Source organism: Anarhichas minor, unplaced genomic scaffold (assembly GCF_050575085.1).
Source record: "Anarhichas minor isolate MPS153535 unplaced genomic scaffold, ASM5057508v1 ptg000020l, whole genome shotgun sequence".
In the NCBI taxonomy this organism is placed as follows: domain Eukaryota; kingdom Metazoa; phylum Chordata; class Actinopteri; order Perciformes; family Anarhichadidae; genus Anarhichas; species Anarhichas minor.
In genome coordinates, this window is record NW_027466466.1 from 2,692,283 (window position 1) to 2,714,249 (window position 21,967).

The 21,967-nt window shown below is 43.0% G+C and overlaps 1 long non-coding RNA gene across 5 annotated transcripts; it reads left to right on the forward strand.

Annotated features, from left to right (window-relative positions):
- The first annotated feature begins 5,447 nt into the window (after positions 1-5,447).
- On the forward strand, positions 5,448-18,459 carry LOC142954421 (uncharacterized). 5 transcript variants are annotated; one of them, XR_012955705.1, is made up of 4 exons: positions 5,448-5,630; positions 5,711-12,680; positions 12,774-12,820; positions 14,119-18,459. It is a non-coding gene; the product is annotated as an uncharacterized LOC142954421 (long non-coding RNA). The 5 variants fall into 5 exon arrangements; XR_012955706.1 differs by having other exon boundaries at positions 5,809-12,680; XR_012955708.1 differs by having other exon boundaries at positions 5,455-5,630; positions 7,538-12,680.
- The last annotated feature ends 3,508 nt before the right edge of the window (positions 18,460-21,967 follow it).

The following is a 21,967-nucleotide window of genomic DNA, read 5'->3' on the forward strand; positions in this document are numbered from 1 at the left end:
TAGGAGGGGAGATGGATGGATCCAACAAACACAGGACTTTTAACCAAGAGAACCCCCCGAAAATTTGTGTCCCTGAACGCGATACCAATAGATTGCATTTTGTGACGATATCACAAACTACCGTGAGTGTTGGAATATCCGCTAACAAGGATCGCTGATCCGAGCAACCTCAACGATGACCGGATCAAGAACTTCAGCAAAGCCAAAAGAAAACAATGTCAAAGGCAAGACATTTACACCACAAAACATCGAAACTGGATGGACATATAGTGCCTCCGAAAGCTCATTCACTCATTGGAGCCCGAGAGTAAAAGTAAAGTGCAGAGCGCTTTTTTTGTCTTAAAAATGATCTGGTTAGTTACCGGTTGATAAAACTGACTTTTGCTTGGTGAAAGAAAAAAATACATTTGATCTTTTTTTATACACAATAGATAAATTAGCGTATCTTCCTCATTAAAGTGCTTAAGGACATGTATCTAACACAGTTGTGTGTGTAAAACAGTTTCATCAAATCCGTTTCAGTGTGTCAAAGCAAGCTATTCGGTGCACATGGCGGGCTCAATGCTCACAACTGCAGCAAGTCAGCTATGCAGGATGACGAGAGAGAGAGGAGAGGAATGTGTGTGACTCTTATCTCATGATGTGGGAGAGAGACCCGTGCTTGACATCAGACAGCGCTGCGCTGATCCAGAGGTGGTGGGTGAGAACGGCCTGCTTCTCCACAGAGCATCCTCCCTCCGTTCATCCCCATTATTCTCTGTCCTAAGGACAGCGGAGGCTTGGAAATCTGTCCTACGCAGGAGGAGTGTGTTGTGGATCATGAGTAAAAGCTACTGAGATAGTTTGACGTAGAAAGAGAGAGAGAGAGAGGAGACACGGATGCAGAAGTGGAGCTGCGGCTGGCTTTGAGAGGCAGCGATGACGCAGACACTCCGCCTCTCTTATTCACGCTGAACGTGCTTGTCATACAGATCCAAGGCTCTGCTCGTGTCAGAGAGTCCTCCGCAGTGGGAGAGAAAGAGAGAAGTGGAGAGACAGAGACAGGGAGTACAAATCAAGAAAAAGGCTGCAATGAAGGGCTCTATCTTATGTAAGTGAAGAGCTAATAATGTGCTTTTATGTCGCCCATTAACCTCCCGCCGACACCTGAAACAGCCATAGGATGCAGACCGCGGGCTCACTCGAAACCCCGTACACTGCGACTGATTGATGCTCCTTCTCTAACATCGGATTCATCACAGTTTCTAATGGCCCCATTAATAAATCATTACAAGCTGACATAAATGTTTGCCAGCTACATCCGTCGAGCCAGGGTCACTGAGTCCGTCCCCTTTAGATGTGGCTCCTGCCCAGCAACACCCCCCATTAACAGGACCCCGCCCTGCCCTGGCACGCTCTCCGCTACATTGTATCCCTCACCCAGTTCCCAGGCATTTATAGCGGGCAGGGAGAGGCAAGGAGATGGGCCCGGGGGCTGCAAGGCCTCGTGACCCACTTCCAATCACCCCGAGCCTGCTAGACTTTGGCCTGACAGCAACAGTGATGTAACTGATGCTGACAAAAGCAAGGAGAAGAAGTACAATTTGAAAAAGAGGAAGAAGTCTACCAGTAAATGTAGAACAAACAAAGTTACTGTTTACAGTGTTAATCATAAAACACATTGTTTGTATCATTTTGGATGAACAAATGTGTTGGATTTCCTGCCTCATGTACTGATCAAATTTGAGAATTTTTGCTATTTTGCTGTATTTTGCTGTCTTCTTCCAGATTAGTGGAGAGGAAACATCCAAAATACATATTGAAGTGTTTATTTCACTACTTTGTTCTATTTGTTTCTGTAGATTTCTCCTAAATTCACCAAAAGTTACCATAAAATAATACATCATTTGGTTATTTAAACATACAATTTCAGAAAGTTCATTCAATTCATACAATTCCAGTTTCATTCCTATCTATATTCTGAAGGCTTTTTCACAGAGGGGTTTGTTCATATCTCATTCAAATCCAAATTTATCAAACATTCTATTCCTAAAAAATTGGTGAAAAATATTTTTTCTTTTGGCTGGTGACAGTATCTTCTTATTTATGGAGTAATAAAAATAGTAACAAACCATTTGACTCTAAATGATACAAGCATTTTGAACCTGGCTTCATCCAATGCTCAGATTTCTGTTCTAGAAAGTTATGCAATTTAGCACATATTTAATAGGACAATGCCTCATTTGCATATTTAAACGTAACATTTCAGAAAACAAAAAAAGTATTTTGTTAATGTAAGTTACCAACTGGGGAAGTTCCATGGCGATATCTATTACATAGACTAGAACATGTACACGGCCCACCTACTTATACTTACCTAATATATGAAAGATTTCCTGCTGAAATCTTTGCAACAGTATCGTGTTGTGTGAATTTTGAATATAATCTCTCCGACTATAACTACACTTAAACATGCTTAGTTTGGATGTTTGATGTATATCCCAGTACGGATCCAGTAACATTTTCTGGCATGTCTGAGCCACTGTGGTGCATTGCTGAAGGAACAGTATGTTATCGTTTTCGTTGCACTCCATTGTCACCTTGGTGTAACAATAACCAAACTATCGACCCAAGCTAGATCAATGAAGTGTCTCAGCATCTGCATTGTCCACCTCTTGCTTTGAGACAATGCTTGCTTGTCGATTGAGACTCATCATCCTCGGCTCCGCCCAGGGAGATGACACGTTGTCACTAGCCCCATTCTGAAGAGCATCTTTGACGACTCTCAAACTGCTTTGTATCATTGCAACGATGTTCAGCTTCCCTTCGTGTTGATGACGCAAAATGATGTGTTTGGTGTCATCCGGCGGACCCTCGCCGGCAGATAAATTCATCTGCACATACCGCCCACATTACAACTATACCAAGCTGGTTGAAAATCGGCAAAGGTTCCCGTTAAAATCCAGTGAGGAGCTGTTTATATTAGGTATATAAAGATTCTTATTTCTGATTCTTAATTAACAGCCATGCCCTTTCCTGATTACGAAGGCATCCATGAGACCCCCATCAATACACCGGCCAAGTGCGAAGTAGATCGGATGAGGTCCTCGAGATATGCGAAAGACACACTGACAGATTCCCCACTGTAGTTAGATTAGTAGCTTTCTCTGTTCTTGTCATAACTATGCCAGTCAGCTGATTCTCAAATAGGATCCAAAGCTTTCATGTTTGTGAGGAAGTGATTATGGTGTGTTTTTCCACGAGGAGGCACAATTTCAAGCCAAACACGCCACAACCCTCTTTGACTGTAAAAAAAAACATTCTGCCAGATCATGTGGATGGAGCGTGAAAAACATTCTTTGAAAAGAGCTGTGAAGCTAAATACATTTTTTTCAATAAAAATCTGAAGATAAGTACATCAATTAGGCTGCAGTTTGGCAGTATGCAGGGTATGAAGTGAGAAGAGAGAGAGAGGGAGAAGCATCCTGGAAACAGCAGCCCTGCAGGTCACCAGTTTCACCCTTGAACCCTAACCTCTGGTACTTCGCTGCCTGTGGTCATGGCCATTTCTCCTCATAGGGCACGTAAGTCATTTTGGTAATTTGGTTCTGAAGAAGATAATAAGGCTTTAATCGTGGGCTGACCCGTCCCCCATAGCCCAGCCCTGACACTCACACTCACACACACACACACACACACACACACACACACACTGACAGGTCCTGGTCTCCGGAGACGAAGAGAGGCAGAGCCAAGCAGGTCTGGAATTCACTGATTATCTCCAGATTTCCCCAGAGGGCCCGCGGGTCAACAACGTCCTCGATGTTTCTATTTTCAACAAAAGACGTAACACTAAAATAGAAATGTAATTGTTGTTTCTGTCAGCCCTTAAAAGGACATAATTCAGCTTGCGTAATGTTGTGTTCACGAGCTGCGGTGCCTCGTTACTGCAATGTGCTATTACCTGGTAATTTGGTATTTGGATTAATCCTGAAAGAGTGGATCTGGGTGGGATGTGGGATGCCAACGCTAATTAAGGGGTGCAGTGGAGGATTGTGGGGCTTTTACGCAGCTTTTAAATCAGCGAGTACACTGTCTTGGAAATTTTTGGAATGTATGTTTTTCTGCACTTCATTGGATCAGCACGGGTGTTAAGCAATTTAAGCCAACAAAGCATTGAATCATCGGCAATTCCGTTGGGGGCAAAAAGAAGAGTATTGCCATGGTCGCACCAAAAGTCCGTCCCCATTCATTTGAGTGAAGAAAGGGGTCAAGATGCATTCGCTTCCTGTCGCTCCCACAAGTTCAATTTGAATGACCTTTTGAACCACCAAATAACAAGGCGCACTGGTGTCCGGACATTTGAGAGAGTATGTGGAGAGTTTCATGCAGCTTTTGAATGTTTATAGACTTTCATGCTGAAATACGACAGCAGAGATTGGGAGGAATGCTGGATGGCTGGCAGTCAAGGTATATGGACAGAGATGGAGGGTAACATAAATAAAGTGACAGGGTAGTAGGCCAGTCTCAGTCTTGGCAGCTGGTCTATCTTATAACGGTCTTTGGACTGGACTAAGTCCCTTTGGCTTGTTAGCGATGCTAGCATGGTACGGCTCTAGGGATGGCAAGGTTAGTCCACCACCACCACACCCATCAGCTGGACTTAGTGTTTTGTGCTAATTACAAAATATTAGCATGTCACCAAGCTAAGCTAAGACGCTGATCACATTAGCTCGCAAAATAGCTGAATAGATGAAAAATTCTAGTTTGTTCGATTATATTTTATTTTTGTGATCATAATTTTAACAAATAATGCAATATATAAAAATTGTAAATTCGTACATTATTTGTATTTCTGGTGGAACATGAACCTCTCTTCTCTGCATCTAATAGATCTAGACTGAAAAAAGGTCAAATCTTTCCAAATATATTTGATTACAAAATAACCCAACTACGATCATTTCAGTGAGATATAGGGACTTGTTCTTGACTATTTTGTTAAAAAAATATTACTTCTAAGCATGACAGGCTTTTTATGACACACAACACTTTCTAATACTAGTGAAATATAGCTCAAGAGTTTTAAATTTCACATACTGGTCAACATTAGTAGAAACTGAAATGTTTGAAATAAACACACATCATATTTGTGACATACAGGTGCAAAAAGGAAATCACGTTTACATAAGCATTTTGTACATGGCCACGCAGGCACACGAACATGCACAGACACCTACGCCCATCACTGCGGTCAAGCATCATCCCCAGCATCCCCCCCCCCCCCCCCCCCATCACTTTGCTCCCCTTCTCTAGCCATGATCCGATTGGCTTTTGGATGGGTGAGGCTCACTGCAGAGGCAGAAACGGGGAGAGGGGGCTTCCCCTGCTTAGCACGACTCACACATACAGAACCAACCATCCACCCACCCACCTACACACACACACACACACGCAGGGAATCCCTCCTTCTCGCTGTTCAGTGCACGTCCCGTTTTCCGTACACGCCACTATTTAATTATTTACCGCATAACCACGTTTGGACGCGCTGCGCACCGGATATGATGGGGTGGTTTTGTGGCGTATATCTGAAGTTAATTTTTACCTGATTTTACCTTTTGCCAAGAGGAGTTCGGGGATACGTATCTGCCAAAGTGAGATTCCCACCAGTGTGTTATTAATAGGGAAGTCTCGGGTTTAGCCCTGATGGTTATGCATAGTTATGCCTTCACAGGGTAAGAGGACCCACACTGGGATGCAGCTGTCGAGTTGCAGACGTTAGCTCAGGTTTCACTACTGATGTGTGAGAGTGCCTGTGTTTGTGTGTGACAGCACCAAAGTCGGCATGAGGGAGCCCCCAGTGGATCGGGAAAGGGAAGTATTTTCAGTCCTGTGTCGTAAGGGTGTGTTAGTGTGTGTGTGTGTGTGTGTGTGTGTGTGTGTGTGTGTGTGTGTGTGTGTGTGTGTGTGTGTGTGTGTGTGTGTGTGTGTCTTAGTGTGCGTCAGAGGGATAAACACAGACAGTGAAAGGGGCTCGGCGACCTTTTATATTTCATCTGTGCCATTTAGGAAAAATCCAATGAAAGGATGCGGGTGTCAGGCGCTCTGATCAAATAACACTGCTGAAGGTCATTGATCACAGTGCGACAAGGCGTCGCAGCAGAGGGGCACTGACGACGGATGAGGAAAGACGTGGCGGGACAGCGGTGTCCCCTGCAGGCATAGGCTGCGTATAAGAAGTGTGGTCACCGTGACGTCAGCCGTTGGTTTGTGGACTGCTGTTTTGAGGACTGCTGTTTTGAGGACTGCTGTTTTGAGGCCTTGAGTTCGACAGTTTTGTTGGCATTTGCCATCGTCATTTTATTTATTTTTTTGCAACCAGAAGTGAGATGTGAGGGTGGAGCAAAGTACAACCATAATGTTGCAATTGACTTTCATGACCTGAAAACACACTGTGAAAGAGTTTAAGTTCGAAAACTAAAACACGGACAACTCCCAGACTGGACAACAACGTGGTAGAGACCTGTCAATCACAAGGTAGCCCCGCCCTAGAGCATACCCTGCTTTATGGTCTGTTTGACTCTAAATGGAGCATCATTTACTAAATGAACATCTTGCTGTATTGAAGAAGACTTGAAACTAGAGATTGAGACCATAAACTCATGTTTACAATGTTTACTGAGGTAATAAATCAAGTGAGAAGTAGAGTCATTTTCTCATAGACACAACCTGATACAACCTGACTTATTTTTGCAACCGGAGGAGTCGCCCCCTGCTGGTCAGTAGAGGGAATGCAAGTTTAAGGCATTTCAACTGTGAGATCCTAGTCTCATTGCTTTGAATAAAAAAAAGTTCATCCATCCATCATCTTCATTCATACAGTGACATTGCTAGAAAGAGTAAGTCATGTGACACAACAAGCCACATCTCACGCTAAAAACAAAATTATCGTTTATTTATTATATATTTTTTGTTTATTCGTATTTATTTTGGCCTGTGTTGTAAAAAAAACACAACAGTGATGTGAATGTGTGCATTTGGCCTTTCCCGCACTGGGAAGCCAACTGCACTGCAGCTCTACTAATAATAACTGAGCCATGATATGAATGGAGACGTCCATATATGGCAAAATAGCCATGGAGGCAAGGCGGGGGGTGGGGGGGCTATGGAGTTCTCTCATGCCCAACGGTCACGGATGACATCAATGTCGGGCTGACCCTTCACTAAAAAGGCCTGGACACTCTCTCTGTGTGTGCACTTACCCTCTCTCGCTCTTCCCTTTATCCACCGCATGTATTTGGTGCAAGCCTGTCGTCATTTCCAAAGGTCTTACTGTCAGCGGCTCTGGTAGAGAGAGAGAGAGAGAGAGAAAGTCACAAGGAGGGTTGGGGTGGGTGCTTCGTTGGTCTGTGTGTTGCCGTAAACTGCCAGGAAGCCCACAGCATGGCCATGTTACTGTTACCGCGAGGAATGTGAGGAATGTTTGAGGACCCAATGTGAGAGACACGTGGATCCCTTCAGCTCTGATAAAGTCATGTGAGACCAGTTTTCTCTGTTTTAGGTCAGATGATTACAATGATTCGTGTGTGTGGTCATCAGGTGACAGTGTCCACGCCATCGATAAGATAAGTATAATAATCAGCTGATTCCTTGAGCCCCTATTTTTAGAAAGGTATTTGTTGTTTGCATGATCCTGTTTTAATAGATCTAAAATGAAAACCACAATAGCAAGAGCACTCCTTGCTTTTGCAGCAAAAAGCTAAGGCTTCTGTCCTCACGTCATACACTCGTGGCGATGTCATTACGTTGCATTATGTGCGGTACAAAATTTGGTGCCATCAAATGGCTCATTAGGACTAATCATAAAGTACAGCTGAGGCTGATGTGAATGAGCTATGACCAGATTCTGGCAAAACTAATGACAAATGAGTTTTATCCGGATGATGGCACTAGAGCACTAAAGTTGATTGACCGCCAAGATTGGGCGGATTCATCCTCTGAATATCTGGACAGAATTATATTGTAACACCAAAAAATATTTCAAAGAGCCGCTGGCGTGGCTAAAATCCAGTGGCGGCCGTGTATTCTATACCCGGGCCTTCACTGCTGTCCTACTACAGTTGAACCACCTCCTAATAACCTCATTATGACGCCAGCATGACGGGATGCTTCGTCATTAACGGGCAATGCACCATTCAAATATTATTCACATCAGAGGAAACAATATTAAAGCAAAGTCCATCCTCCTTTCTTTGATTACAAAGAGCTCAATGCCACGGTTGTTCAGTACATCCGTGCGGTTCTGTTCCAGTAAGAGGTCCTTCTCGATTCATGGAGGCCAGTGATGACAGTCGAACCTCCCCAGTTGTATTTCTTGAATACGTTTGAATGCGTTTCGGGGCTGAAAATGTCCGCTAGACAGAGGCAGCAGATTTTGGGATTGTCACCGCCAAAACGCTAAAAATGTAATGTCATGTAAAAAGTTCTTACATATCTTTAAACTTTAACTCTTACTACTACAAAGTTGTGCTAGTTTCACAGCAGTCACGCTAGCCCACTGACCAATCAAGCCACACGTTAATGCGGACATACTTGTAGGCCAGCCAGAAGGCCCTGGCATGTCAAAAAATACGGCCAACATGTCAAACTAAAAATCTGATTGGTTGAAGACTATGACAATCAACAATATCGTCCACATTTACTTAAACTGCAAAGGGATTCACTTGTTCATTCTGAATGTCTCCGGGCAGATGTTTTTACTTAGAGACAGCATAGCACTGCACCTTTACTCCTGGTTGAGTAGCGTTTGCTATACATTTCAATGCCCAGCTGTTTTAGTGAGTCTTTGATTTGAGGATGAAAGTAAATACATTTGTATATGTAACTATTTTTAGTAATTATATTCTGAGCAGCAACAAATCGGCTTGGAGCCGAGTCTACAGAGAAGGTAGTGAGGGACTATCACATCGTTGGTTTGGGTCTTTTCATGAGATTTATTGCAAGTAACAATAAAGAATACTGCCAACCTTGTCCTTTAATGGAACCACTGTTTTATTCAAGTCATTATTTAAATAACCAAAAAAAAAGAAATCTATCTAGATTAGATTTTAATTTACTTGTGTTTTAAACATTCCAACTTTTTGCACAAGTCAGCATCAGCTAATCAGAGATGCGGGGCATTATGCTGACGTGTGTGCGTGCCATTTGTTGATCGCATGCAGAATACATGTTAATTATGCATTTTTGCTCTATATGTTCTGCATATGTGTCAGTTGTGTGCCCCAGCTTTGGGAGGATAATTGAGTATATTGCATGATATTTTTAAGCATGACTTTGTCCATATGGATCTCAACCAACTGCACTGTAGCTTAGATCAGTGGTTCTCAACTGGTCTGGCTGCGGGACCCAACATCACCCCTTAATGACAAGCCACGACCCAAATCAAGGAAAATTTTCAACTTAAAATGTATTTAATGAAAAGAAGGTGCAGTTTGAACCTGAGCTGAAAATGTCCTCTGCAGTCGTAGTATAGGGAGCTCTCTTGTGCAGAGAAATTGTTCCTGTAAGTCCCCGTCCCACACATGTAAACGAGTAAAACTGCTTTGTTTGTTATGTCTGTAGATTCGTCCATTTGTAATGTAAAATGACCACTTGCCTTAATTCGAGCTGTGGTCTGTTGTTTGATGTCATCCGACATGTCTTCAATTCGCCTACTTATAGTGTCATTTGACAAAGGTATAGTTTTCAGTTTATCCGCTGCGGATTGATCCAACACCTCTCTCACCATGTCCATGGCTGCAGGTAAGTGAGACACGTTTGTCATGTCCTCAGGTCTTGAAGTTCTCTTTGAGAGAAGGGTGTTTTGTTTCCAAATGCCGCTTCAGTTTTGATGGCTTCATGCTTTCTTGTGCCAGAACCTCGCTGCACAAAACACACTGAAGTTTTTGCCCTCTTTTGTCCTCAAAGTAAGAAAATCCATATCTCATGTAGTCTGTGTCGTACTTTGCGTTTCGCCATTCTCAATTAGCATATGAAAACAAACTTTGAGGGCATTAATGCCAAATAATGTTTAGGAGTGTGAATAGACAGCACCCCGCTGCATAAAAAAAATCCCCTTCAAAATAAAAACAAAGGATTTTATTTTTTTTCAGGTAAAGGCCTGCGACCCACTGAAAACGGGTCTGCGACCCACTTTTGGGTCGCGACCCACCAGTTGAGAATCACGGGCTTAGATCATACATATGACAGAAGAGAACAAACTTTGGGCTGAGACAGTACAACATGCAGTTTGATGCATTTTTGGCCCTGACATTTTGTAAAGTGAAAATGCAGCCTACGTAGAGCGTCTATAAATGGATAAGAAAGACGACATGGTAATTTGTTAATGACTTCCACACAGTGACAGAAAGTGGCAATTTAGTTTTCCCTATCATGTGGCAGGAAGGACGGGCGCATGAAGCAATTTAAATCCATTAATACAAATCATTTTCTGGGTCCCACCTCCACGCAATTGCTAGCTTTTGGCACTGAAATGATAAATCTCCAGCTGTGTTGTCTGCTACATATATCTGTGGCATAGAGGGGATCCTTTAATTCATGTGCATGAAAACACACACACACTTATCTGTTCCGTTTCCATGGCTACCTGGCTATTCCATTAACCCTTTGACCGGAAGATCGTCTCAGTTTCATACTCGCGTAGACAGGCAATTATGTCTTTTCAGGTGTATGCAAACCCCATCTGCAAGATCAAACACATAATGAGGTAAATTGCTGATGAACGTCAAATGAACAGTACGTCCTGTTTGCCCCGACAGGACAAATATCCCCCCTGAAATCATTTTGGAGTACCGAGTAAACTTTACAGTGTTAATTGTGTTTGATGTAGCTTTGGAGACAATCATCATCAAACGTACTAGCCTTTCGCCTATAATCTGCTCTCTTTCATCGTACCAACCGCCATTTTCAGTCTGCTTCTCCACCTCCATCTGCCCTCCCACTCTCCTTGACCTATTCCTCTCCATTTGTATCCATCCTCTCATTCTAAAATCTCGCTTTTAAAAGGTGTGTAGTCAAAGCCTGAGTCAAGCTCAATTCCTAGCACGCCGAGATCAAGTCAAGACAGGGTCAGAACAAGTGCCCATTCAATCTTAGAGATATTTATATTGTTTTGTCTGTTCATCCTTGAGTCAATTTGAGGCGGGAACATCTGGGTCTGAAAAGTGACGCCAAAGCGGAACTGCTTTAAACTTGCATTCTCTTTGACCAGCAGGGGGCGACTCCTCTGGTTGTATAGAAGTCTATGATAAAATGACTCTACTTCTCTCTTGATTTATTACCTCAGTAAACATTGTAAACATGAGTTTATGGTCTCAATCTCTAGTTTCAAGTCTTCTTCAATACAGCATGATGTTCATTTAGTGAATGATGGTCCATTTAGAGTCAAACAGCCCATAAAGCAGGGGATGCTTTAGGGCGGGGCTACACAGTGATTGACAGGTCGCTATCATGGCAGTTTGTGAGTTGTCCGCATTTTCGTCTTACAACTTTAACCCTTTTACAGTGTGTTTTCTGTTCATGAAAGTTAAATGTTTTGGTCACCTAAAAAATGTCTAATTCAGCATTATGTTGTACTGAGCTTCGTCCTGTCCCTTCTGGTAGCAAAAAAACAAGATGGCGATGTCCAAATATTGAACTTCAGGCCTCAAAACTGCAGTCCACAAACCGACTGGTGACGTGACCACGTCCACTTCTCATATACATTTAAATAAATGCCTCTCGAGGTACAACAATGCAGGAATCAGGAAGCCACAGATATTGTAGCTTATACAATTCTTTCGGTTATGAAACCGTGGCGTTATGAAACCACGGTTATGACAAAATCTGTTAATGTCGCCAAAAGATTTGAAGGAGGTTTTTTTTTGATGGCCAAACTTTGAGTGGCATTGACAGTTAGATAGTTCCCACAAAATACCCCAGAGTACAACAGCCATGCAGGTATAGTGAACTGGCAGTACCTCAATATGTAACGGGTGTGGTAAGGACCCAGAAGCAGTACGACGGACACACAGAATAGTTGAACGAAGTTTTATTCCAGGCAGAACACACAACAGGCAAACAGTCTCGGATCAGCTCACGTGGAGAAATCCACTCGGTGGAACGCCAAGCTGTCAGGGGAGAAGGCAGACAGGAAGCAGAGGCCATTCTCGTGGTCGGGGACAGAAGGCTATGGCAATTTACCAGGGCAGAGTCAAGGTGGAGAATCCAAACAGGCAGGGTCGGCAACGGGAAACCAGTCGCAGGGTAAACGCGGGAAAGTCTGGTATAATGCGGAGAACGATTTGGCAGTGAGTTTGTGTGAGACTGGGGTTTAAATAGTAGGTGCCGTATAGTGGCAGGTGAGAGTGATTGAGCTGGTGAGGTGGGTGGGACTAACAGGTGCACCGAATGAGCTGATTAGGTGAGTGAGAGGAGCAGGAGAGAATGCAAGTTGAACTGTGACTCAATATGGTTTGGTCAATCCTCAGACCAGTCCAGCTTGAACTCAGGTCTAGCTCAAGTCATTCATTAACCTGCTTCACTGCTCTTCTCTCTCCTCCTCCCTCCTTGCCCTTGTTTATTATTCAGCTACAGTTAATGTCAGGCAAGGATGACAGATGTACTGCTGAGATATCAAGGGCAAAGTAGAGAGAAGATGCTGCACGGTGAGATTAAAGATGAAGGCTTATTACTAAATGATTGTTTCAATAATTCTATACCTTTTTGGTGATTTTTTTTTACTGCCTTTCTCCATGAAGGTCAGAGGTCAGGGTCAGTGTGCACTCTTCAGAGACGCTGGTGCATGGTGGGTGCTTCCCAACATGAAGGTCAAAATCCGGGACCTCAAGTTGAAGGACAATCTCCTTAAAGACGTGACCTCCCATCCCTCCCCCGCTCCCCAAGGCTGCTTCCAAACTGTGATGCTGTGCCCCCCCCCACACACACACACCTTACACCGCAGCTGTTCTTTGGACCTTGTGTGTTTAAGTGTGTGTGTGTGTCACTGTGTTAATGTCTGCTTACGTGTGTGAGACAGAGAGTAAGAAGGACATATTTGTATCCCTCTGTCAAGTAAATATGTCTGCGAAAATGAGAAATCTTGCAAATATCAAAAATAGGAATTATATACATTTTCCATCAGCAGTTACACATGTTAACATATAAAATCAGAAAACAATGCATGTCTCCTACAGACGTATGCTGACTTCTTTTTACATTTTCAAATACCATGGAGATGATGATGGTAGAATCCAATAACTACCTGATCACCAAAGTTAAACTAGATGAGCGAGTTGTGCGTATATTTACTTCGCCCTTTGGAACAAAATCCACTGGCAGCAATACATGGAAAGGAACCCTCAGATAATAGTTTGTTGAAGAACACTTGTGTTAACACTTTATCCTCCTAAAATCAAAAGTGTGATGAAAACAAAAACAGGATTATTACGTCTATTTTCAATTTCATTTGAATATAAATCACATGTGGTCAGGTGCCAGTCAATTGGGGCCCATGCCGTTGTTCCGACGGCCCATTATTTTCCGAAACCCCAATAGTCCCTTTGGACCAAAAGCCCATTTGTCCAACAGCCCTATTACCCACAAATCATACGTCTATTGTTCCGAAGGCCCATTGCTCTCCATGCAGCGAAAAGAAGCACCTTTCAATTGTTATGCAACCCTTAACCGAACTAATCCGTCCTCATGCCTCAACCTTACCAACCCAACCAACAAAACCATTAAGTGGAGCCTTCGACATGGGACAAAAAGAAAAGTTTGTGAAGGTCCTTCATTGTACATAATAATTAGCCACATACTTGTTTGTTGTAGGCAGAGTTTGTGTTTTTGGAGCAATGGGCCTTCGGAACCATGGACGTCGGTTTTTCGCAGTAACGGGCTGTCGGACCAATGGGCTTTCAGGCCAATGGGACATTTTATTTATACATGTTTGAGCCTTATGAATGTAAATATATTCTGAATAATAATATAAATATATATACTGTATATATATATTTATATATATACAGTATATATTGTAAAGCACTTATTTATATTTATTAAGGTTGATGTTTGCCCTCTTTGTGTCTATCTTTCTCTCTTTCATAGGCACACACACGCACAACCCCCCTCCAAGCCCCCAGCAAGACCCTCAGCTGATCCGCAGACATTGTTACGGCCAATGGGAAGGCGTGGCCTTGCCTGCATGGGTTCAACAAGGGCGTTTAAAGGAGGGGCACATGGGCGGGTGGGGGAGCAAGGAGGATTGTTCACTCTGGACTAACTGTATCTGGGGGGTGTATTCCTCGAGTGCGAGCGAATGTGTGCGCGTCTTGCCTGGTCAGCAGCAGCATCCCTGTGAGAGCCTGCTGACTTTGCCGCTGCAGTGTTAACAAGGAACCATAAACTGTAACCCACCAGACAAGGGGTGGAAGGTCACAGTGCGTGTGAGATAACGTGTCAGTGATCTTATAGGCCCACTCTCATGTGCCATTCGTAGCGCAGACGGCAGCTCACACCAGGGTGGAAACCAGCACAAAGACAGAAGGGCTCCTCTCCATCTTCATCCCTTCCCCCGCCCCACTAATTCCCTATCTTCTATCTAACATGTGCACATGTGCAGACACACATGGTGACGCCCCCCCAACGCCTTCACGAACATACAAACCCACAGTGCTTTCATTTCATTACCGAACCCCTGAGCTCATTTACCACATGGGCATTAACTATCAGAGGACTACCCGGTGGACAGCAGGCCTGAGATGGGCGGCAGCGTGAAAACCCGCAGCAGCAGCACCACCATCATCATTAGCTCGCCACTCAGGCGAGAGAAACACAAAGCACGTGTTTAGTCCTATGGACTTCTATTTCACATGTACACACATTTAATTCTTAGCAGCACTCATCCCAACCCAATTACCGAGTCATCAATTCATGCAACCATGAAATATATATATATATGCTTGGGAAAAAATCAATGAGGCAGGCAACAAGAAATTAATCTTTTGCAGATTTTAAAACACGTTATCTTTGATCAGCTGAGATCATAATTGGATTTATTATGCTAGTGGGATTACTTTCTCGTGTGGCTGCCTCTTAGAAATTCATCATTTGAACATACGGATGTGTGAATAATTGGGTGCAATCAGAATAATGAAAATAAATAATGGATAAATCATTGCATGCATGAGGAGGTGGAAACAACGGCTTGAGATGGTGGTTTGAGATGTTGTTTCCTGTTTTACAGATTTAAGGTATTGAATTAGTGCAATTTTATCACTGTAACTCTTAACTAGTGATGAAAAAAGCATTCCCTTGTAAACAAATACAAGAGACAGTGAAATATTTGTGAAATAAAAAAACAATCGAAAAGACCTGGGCCATGCCAGCCCGTTATTTAAAAAACGCTTCGGAAGCCCCATTGCTCTGAAATGACAAACTGTCCGTGCAACAAACAGAAGCACATGGCAAATTGTTATGCCGAATGACTTCCACAATTTTGGCTTTCGATTTTGGGATAATGGGCTGTCGGACAAATGGGCCTTTGGTCTAATGGGACATTTTTCAGACTATTGGGGTTTCTGAATCACGGGCCGTTGGAACAATCAGCGGTCCCCAATTGGGTTGGGTTGGGAACCATTTGGTTGCCCCGGTGTGTGTGAATATGACCAATAATGGGTTATTTGTGTCTCTCTGTTTGAGTCTGGTTATCAGGAGGTCCTGGGTCCCTTTCAGATTTAAAAAAAACAACCCTTTTTAGTAATTCATGCATGCCATTTCAAAAGACCCCTTCAGTGAAGTACATCATTTTTTGTTTGCATGCAGATGACAGTGGCTCAAACTCACAAATTCATCAGTGCAAGGTGTGTGCACCAGATGAGAGCAGAATTTAAACCAGTCCATAAAATAAAGCACTATAGATGAAGACCAGACCCATTTTCTTTTTTATCTCGTCTCCACCTTTGCTTGCGATTAAGATTTACTGCTAATTCGACTGGAAACATATTTAGTGACCATTTTCTATTTCTGAACACGAGGACTTTTCTTGTGTTAACTACCCTCCAAAGAGAGGTCGTCCCCAGGGTCACTGCCCCCCCCTGCTGTGATTCCAGTCTCTCCCCCTCCAGGACAGGGCATTGGGGTTAACCTGCACCTTTTCTTTTCCCGCCTCATCTTATGCCTCTTCCTTCTCTCCTAGTTGTCCCTCCTGCAGATCCAGAAGCAAAGCCCAGCTCTCTCAGCTCTTTCATTTCCTCACTTTGCCCTCACATCTTTTTTTAGGGGTCAGCCCCATGACCTTGTCCCTTTCACACATACTGAGCCCTTAACTGATTGTTCTGTGGCCGGTCCCACTGTCAGCATGCGCCTCTAAAGGTTTGATTTATTTCACTAACGAGAGCGCCCGCAAACAGGCCTCCGTCTGGGTTAAGCACTTCGCTCACACATTGTTACAAGTTAAGGCGGTGAGTTGGGTGATCTGTGACCCCGTGTTCTCCTTTTACCTCCTCATCTCTGCTGCTGCTGATGATCATGGGTGGAAGCATCACATAACACACACAGTGGCGGCTGGTCAATAGAGGGCGCTAGGGCGCCGACCCCCTTGAGCCACAAAACAAATTATACAAATTGTCAATATTTGTGTTTTTGAATATCTGTGTAGAATATGATACCTGTGCAAAATATCTGCTTTTCCTGCACGTCCTCTCCGCCTGTCTGCATGTCTCAGCAGCTCTGGGGCGCTGGAAAAATCGCCCACAGGGGGGCGGGTCTGTGAAGCAGTTTAGCCAATTGCTGATTAAAGATATGAATGTATGACATACAATTTAGCCAATCAGCATCCTCAAATACATTCAGCATGGGGCGAAATTTGCATCGCCCATAAGCTGTGCGTCCTCGTCAGGACTAGTCTCTACAGGCAAGGAGAGCACTACTCCTCCAAGACCCATTTGAGAGGAGAACTTTGGCAGAGAAACTCCAGGTGAAAGAGCTCATCCCAGATCAGCCTGACCTCACAATCAGACAGCAGACTAGCGGGAAAGGGAAGCAGTACATGCGAAGCTTCTCTACTAGCTGTACACCAGAATGGAGGCATCAACATTTAATTGAGATGGTAAATTAACAACGAAAACTCATCATAGCTTAATTTAACATCAGTATTCATAATTACACTTCATGTTTACTTCTCCTGATCTTTACCTCCTATAACAAGGTCCATAGTGGCATCTCAATAAATACACATGTTCTACTTTATTATATTTGATATATATATATACGGTGACATATATACTGTGAGGGTGACAAAAATAAGATGTCCTGACGTGTTTGTCAAAGTGTTATTTACTGCTTTTTTTCGTGTTGGAATAAATGTTAAATATTTAACTGCAAAGTAGTAATGCGTGTTTGATACCTTAATTTGTTTGCATTAAATCATGCTGGGATGTTTGCTGAAATGTATTGGAAGTGGCACAGCTCTACCTAGAACATGTTCCACCAGCCGCCACTGCACACACACACACACACACCAGGAAACACCATTCACTCACATTCCCATGTAGTGTATGTCCCCACACACTCACACCTCAATATGGATACATACTGTAAGTACATATGTCTCTTTAGATAATGACATACAATGGCTGCACAAACATATGCACACATTCCCATTTTTATTTCTGAATGTACACCAAGATGGACAACAAGGATTCATGTGCACACTAATGCTGCTCACCTCTGTTTTTTTTCCTACAATGTTTTTCTACAATGTTAATGTTGTAAGATGAAACCAAACAAAAACGCAACAAAAGTACTTGGTCAGGTATAGTAAATTATCACGGTTCGGCTTAAAATAAGTACATTTGTGAGGTTTTTAATGTTACGAACGTAAAATTAAAATAAGTCGACTTTGACTTTTGCTTTGCGACGAAACACCAACAACAGTTGGCTGAAAGTCGTGTCTTTCTTTGACCCGTTCTTTGAGCCCAACATCCTTCCTATGCGGACTTCTGCAGACTTTGATTAGAAACATAATTATGATACGTCAAAAAAAAGTTTCCCAATGAAACGTAATTGACAATGCAGTTTTGTTGTGGAAATGTGATTTTTAGGGGACCCGGGTGACATGCTAAACCACAGATGGAAAAATCCTGCAGACTGTTGTTTTTACTTTAAAAATGTTTAGCTTGTATTTAGAGTACTAGCTTAGCTGGCCCGGCCAAGAAATAGTACAAGCCAACCACTACTAGTCGTTTTTTACTTTTTTTAATATTTTAAATGGAGTAAGTAAACATGATACGTGACTGAGAAGGAGCTGGAAGGTGAATCTTACAAAGCAAGACATCTCCTGACTTTAGCTTTCTATTCAGCATACATCTAAGTCTTGGCAAGAGAATAAGGGTATTTCCAAAAATGTTCCAACTATTGTATTTAATTTGCTTAAATAGATTGAACTTACCATCTGTTTGCATCTCATCTTTCCATTGACTTCACATACAAGTTCACCACCTTCTCAAAATGAACACACAACACAGGACAAGGCATATATTGGTTAATAGTTTTGCACAAATTAATAGCCTACATAAGACCCTGATGGAAGAGAAAAAACATGAAAACAAAACAAAACACTGGGCCATACAGCGCACGTACAAAAGCACACGCAAATGTGCAATACTATACACTCCCACGCAGACTTACTGGGCGGCAGACTGAGGGTTCATGGAGGGGAAATCTCTTTAACATGCAGTCATTCCGTCTCTGGGGTCACGGGGTTGCAGTGGGTTGGTCAGCAGTAACAAACACAGGCTGGGATTTATCAAAATGCAGCGGGAAGGAGCTATAACAGCCCCATTTAGCTGTCAAACTATCAGTGTTTTATAACATGCATGTGCGTCTGCGACTTTCGTCAGATGATCATGTTTTTTAACAAGGATCTTCTCACTGAAGAGCAAACTATTGTATATAATCAATGCATTTATACACAACATTTGAAAAATCCATATTGTATCAGTAACCTTTAATAACTGTTTATTGTGCTCATGTGTTGGTTGAACAGCTCTGCAAATGAAATGTCTCATCCAGTGCAAACAAGTGTAAAACTGTCATGTCCGTGTATTTGCTACAGAATACGTTACACATTACACGGAATAAATCATAGCTGAAGCATCATCTGAGAAGCCTTTCCCACCTGCGGTGTAATAAACCTGTGGCAATGAGTTTGAGCTCTTTGGAATACATTCTCATCCAGCATTTGTTGCTAAAAACGAATGCGGCGTTATTCGTAGTTAAGCATGACGGCCACAAAAGCCCACATGGGGAGGGTGAGAGAGGCGGTGGATGGGTCCAACAAATACTGGTCTTGCACACAAGAGACCGCTGTGCATTTCCTCATGTGAAATGCACAGCAAAAAGTTATTTGTCGTGTAACTTGCGTTCTTCAGTAATCGCACTTCCGTAGTTATTTTAACCCAACCACAATCTATCCCTAAACATAACTAAGTAGTTTTCTGGCCTGAACCTTCCTACGTATTTCACGAGATATCCCTAAACCTAACTAAGTTGTTTCATGTGAAGAGCAGAAATTGCAACAAATATTAACACATCACAAACTTGAACGGTTTCATCTTCACATGGACTTCTTTTGCTAAGTTCTCTCAGCGAGCGACAAAAAAAAAACAAGACGACTCAACGCGGCCAGTTACAATGTTGGCGAGTCGCTGTTGGAAGTGTAGCTCAAGCATTCGTTGATGTAGTTATGACGTTAAATAGCACTGGGAACTGGCTATTGGCATTTTTAAAAAATGGAACGGAACAGCATGAAACAAAGACGTGATTGGTGCAAGCCGGCGTCAGTTTGTAGCTTCGAGTCACCGGCTACCGTTGAAGGCTACGGTTGTAGTGTGAACACGTGTAGTGTTACTCTCAGAACATTCTGCCCTCATAGAATGCAGATATTCTCCAACTCCTCTTCTCAACCCTCACCCCCTTCCCCCTCTTCATCGCCACAATCACAGCTCCTCTCATTAAGAGCCAGTTGCCGTGAAACAAGATTGGCGACCAAAGTGGCGGGAATCCCATGACACAGAGAACAGTGGGTGGTAGAGTAGACGGGAGAGGAGGTGAGAGGCAGTTACGCTGACGGATGACGAGATGCGAGGTGACGGTGAGGTTGAGAATGAGAAATGTACAAAAGAGAGAGAGGTGAATGAGGAGGGAAAGAGATGAAGATGGAGAGGCGGAAAAGACAGAGATAGTGGAATTATCAGAGAATGACACTGGAGAAACAAACAAATACAAACATGTGGCTTTCTAATGAAACAAGTTTGGCAGCTATCATAACCATGCTTGAAATTAGCTACTTTGTACAAAGTGCCGTCAAAAGGCAGCCGTGCTTGTAGCTGTTCCAAATTCAAAGTCGACCTGAACGTTACAGAAATTGGCAGACAACCCCCCAATTCTGGCATTGGTAAACTGTGGGGGAACCATCCAACTAACAGCTAGGTTAAAGCATACTGATGCCTTCACTCTGGTTTTTTGGTCTTTGACAGTTTTTTCAGGACCCCCTCATGTTTGCTACCATTTGTAATTAGATAACATTGGACATATTTGTATTCTGAAACCATATAACCTAAATACCTCAAAGCTGTTTGATAGTGATAAATAAATATGAATTATGTTAATATCTCTTTGTTTTGCCCTGATATCCCGGTCCTTTGTAGTCAGATGCCACTTTAGCTTTGCTGGCTTTATTCACTTGCACCCGCAAGACACATGACCCTTTTTCCGTCTCCCGCCGCTGTTCTCAAAAGAACCAAACTCTTAACTGTCATCGTATGTTCTCAATTTAGCTAGTTTTGTTACTCAGCGTCGCTTGACGTTGTGGCTCAAATATTTCTCCATCCTCGTCAGCTAGCTAGCAGCAGCGGGAACAGTTCGTTGCGCTTTGAGTGAAGTGACCGATTCAAGACAGATTGACGCATTGTGTCACAAGCATATCAGAGTTTCTATTGGCCCAAAGCTAACTTGGGTGGGAGTAATGCACCCACTATGCTTGTTGTATTGGAGCAAATGGTTCCCAACTGTAGATATGGACTTTAACACAATTATATAATTTACAGCAAATCATTTTTGCTGTAACGGGGAGTTGAGGATCACTCTCAAGTACACATAACAATAACTTTTATCTTGTACTTGAAAATGAGGACAAAAGAACATGACTGAATAACCCCTTCAAAGTGCAGTACAATAAATGGATACGGACCTGGGAATTTGGGTTCTTAAGACACTTGAGCCAAATGGCCGCAAACAAAATAAGCCCTTTAATCCTTGCATCTCGAGGAGGAGAGAGGTGCTTTAGATCCAAAGCCATGCCATCGGCCCCAGACGAGGGTTTCAGCCTGTGATCCAATGATTGATGAGGTGCTTAATGGGGCACTGTGGAAACAAAAAAGCCAGGAAGGAAATGCCTCCCATCTCACGACCACTCATTAGCAACAAGTGTAGAACAAAATGGTCGTCAAACCCCATAGAGGCTGGTGTGTGAGTGCGCGCAAGTACTTGGGAGATGTGTATGCAGATGCCTGTGTTTTCATCCCTGCATGTGCACATTTTTATGGGAGTGCATGCGAGGAGGCTCACACTCACACCACCTACTAATGGGTGGCATATTCGATAGGAGACACTTACACCACTCAGCCAGACGATAATGCGAACACGGAGCCATCCTCTTAATGTTTCTATTCGAAGATGGTCCGCTTTCTTGGAAAGCTAAAGGGGGCATTAGCAGATGGTCTGTGTATTTTAGTTGACTTTCTTTCCCGCAGAGGGAAGTAGTTATTTGTTTTCTATGTAACTAGATAGCGGGAAAGGGAGAGCAAAGGAGCTGATGGGATGATTTTAAAAATGATCCATATCCCCATCGTCAACGAGATTAAAGTGCGAATGAACTCGCCCGCGCTCACCTAAA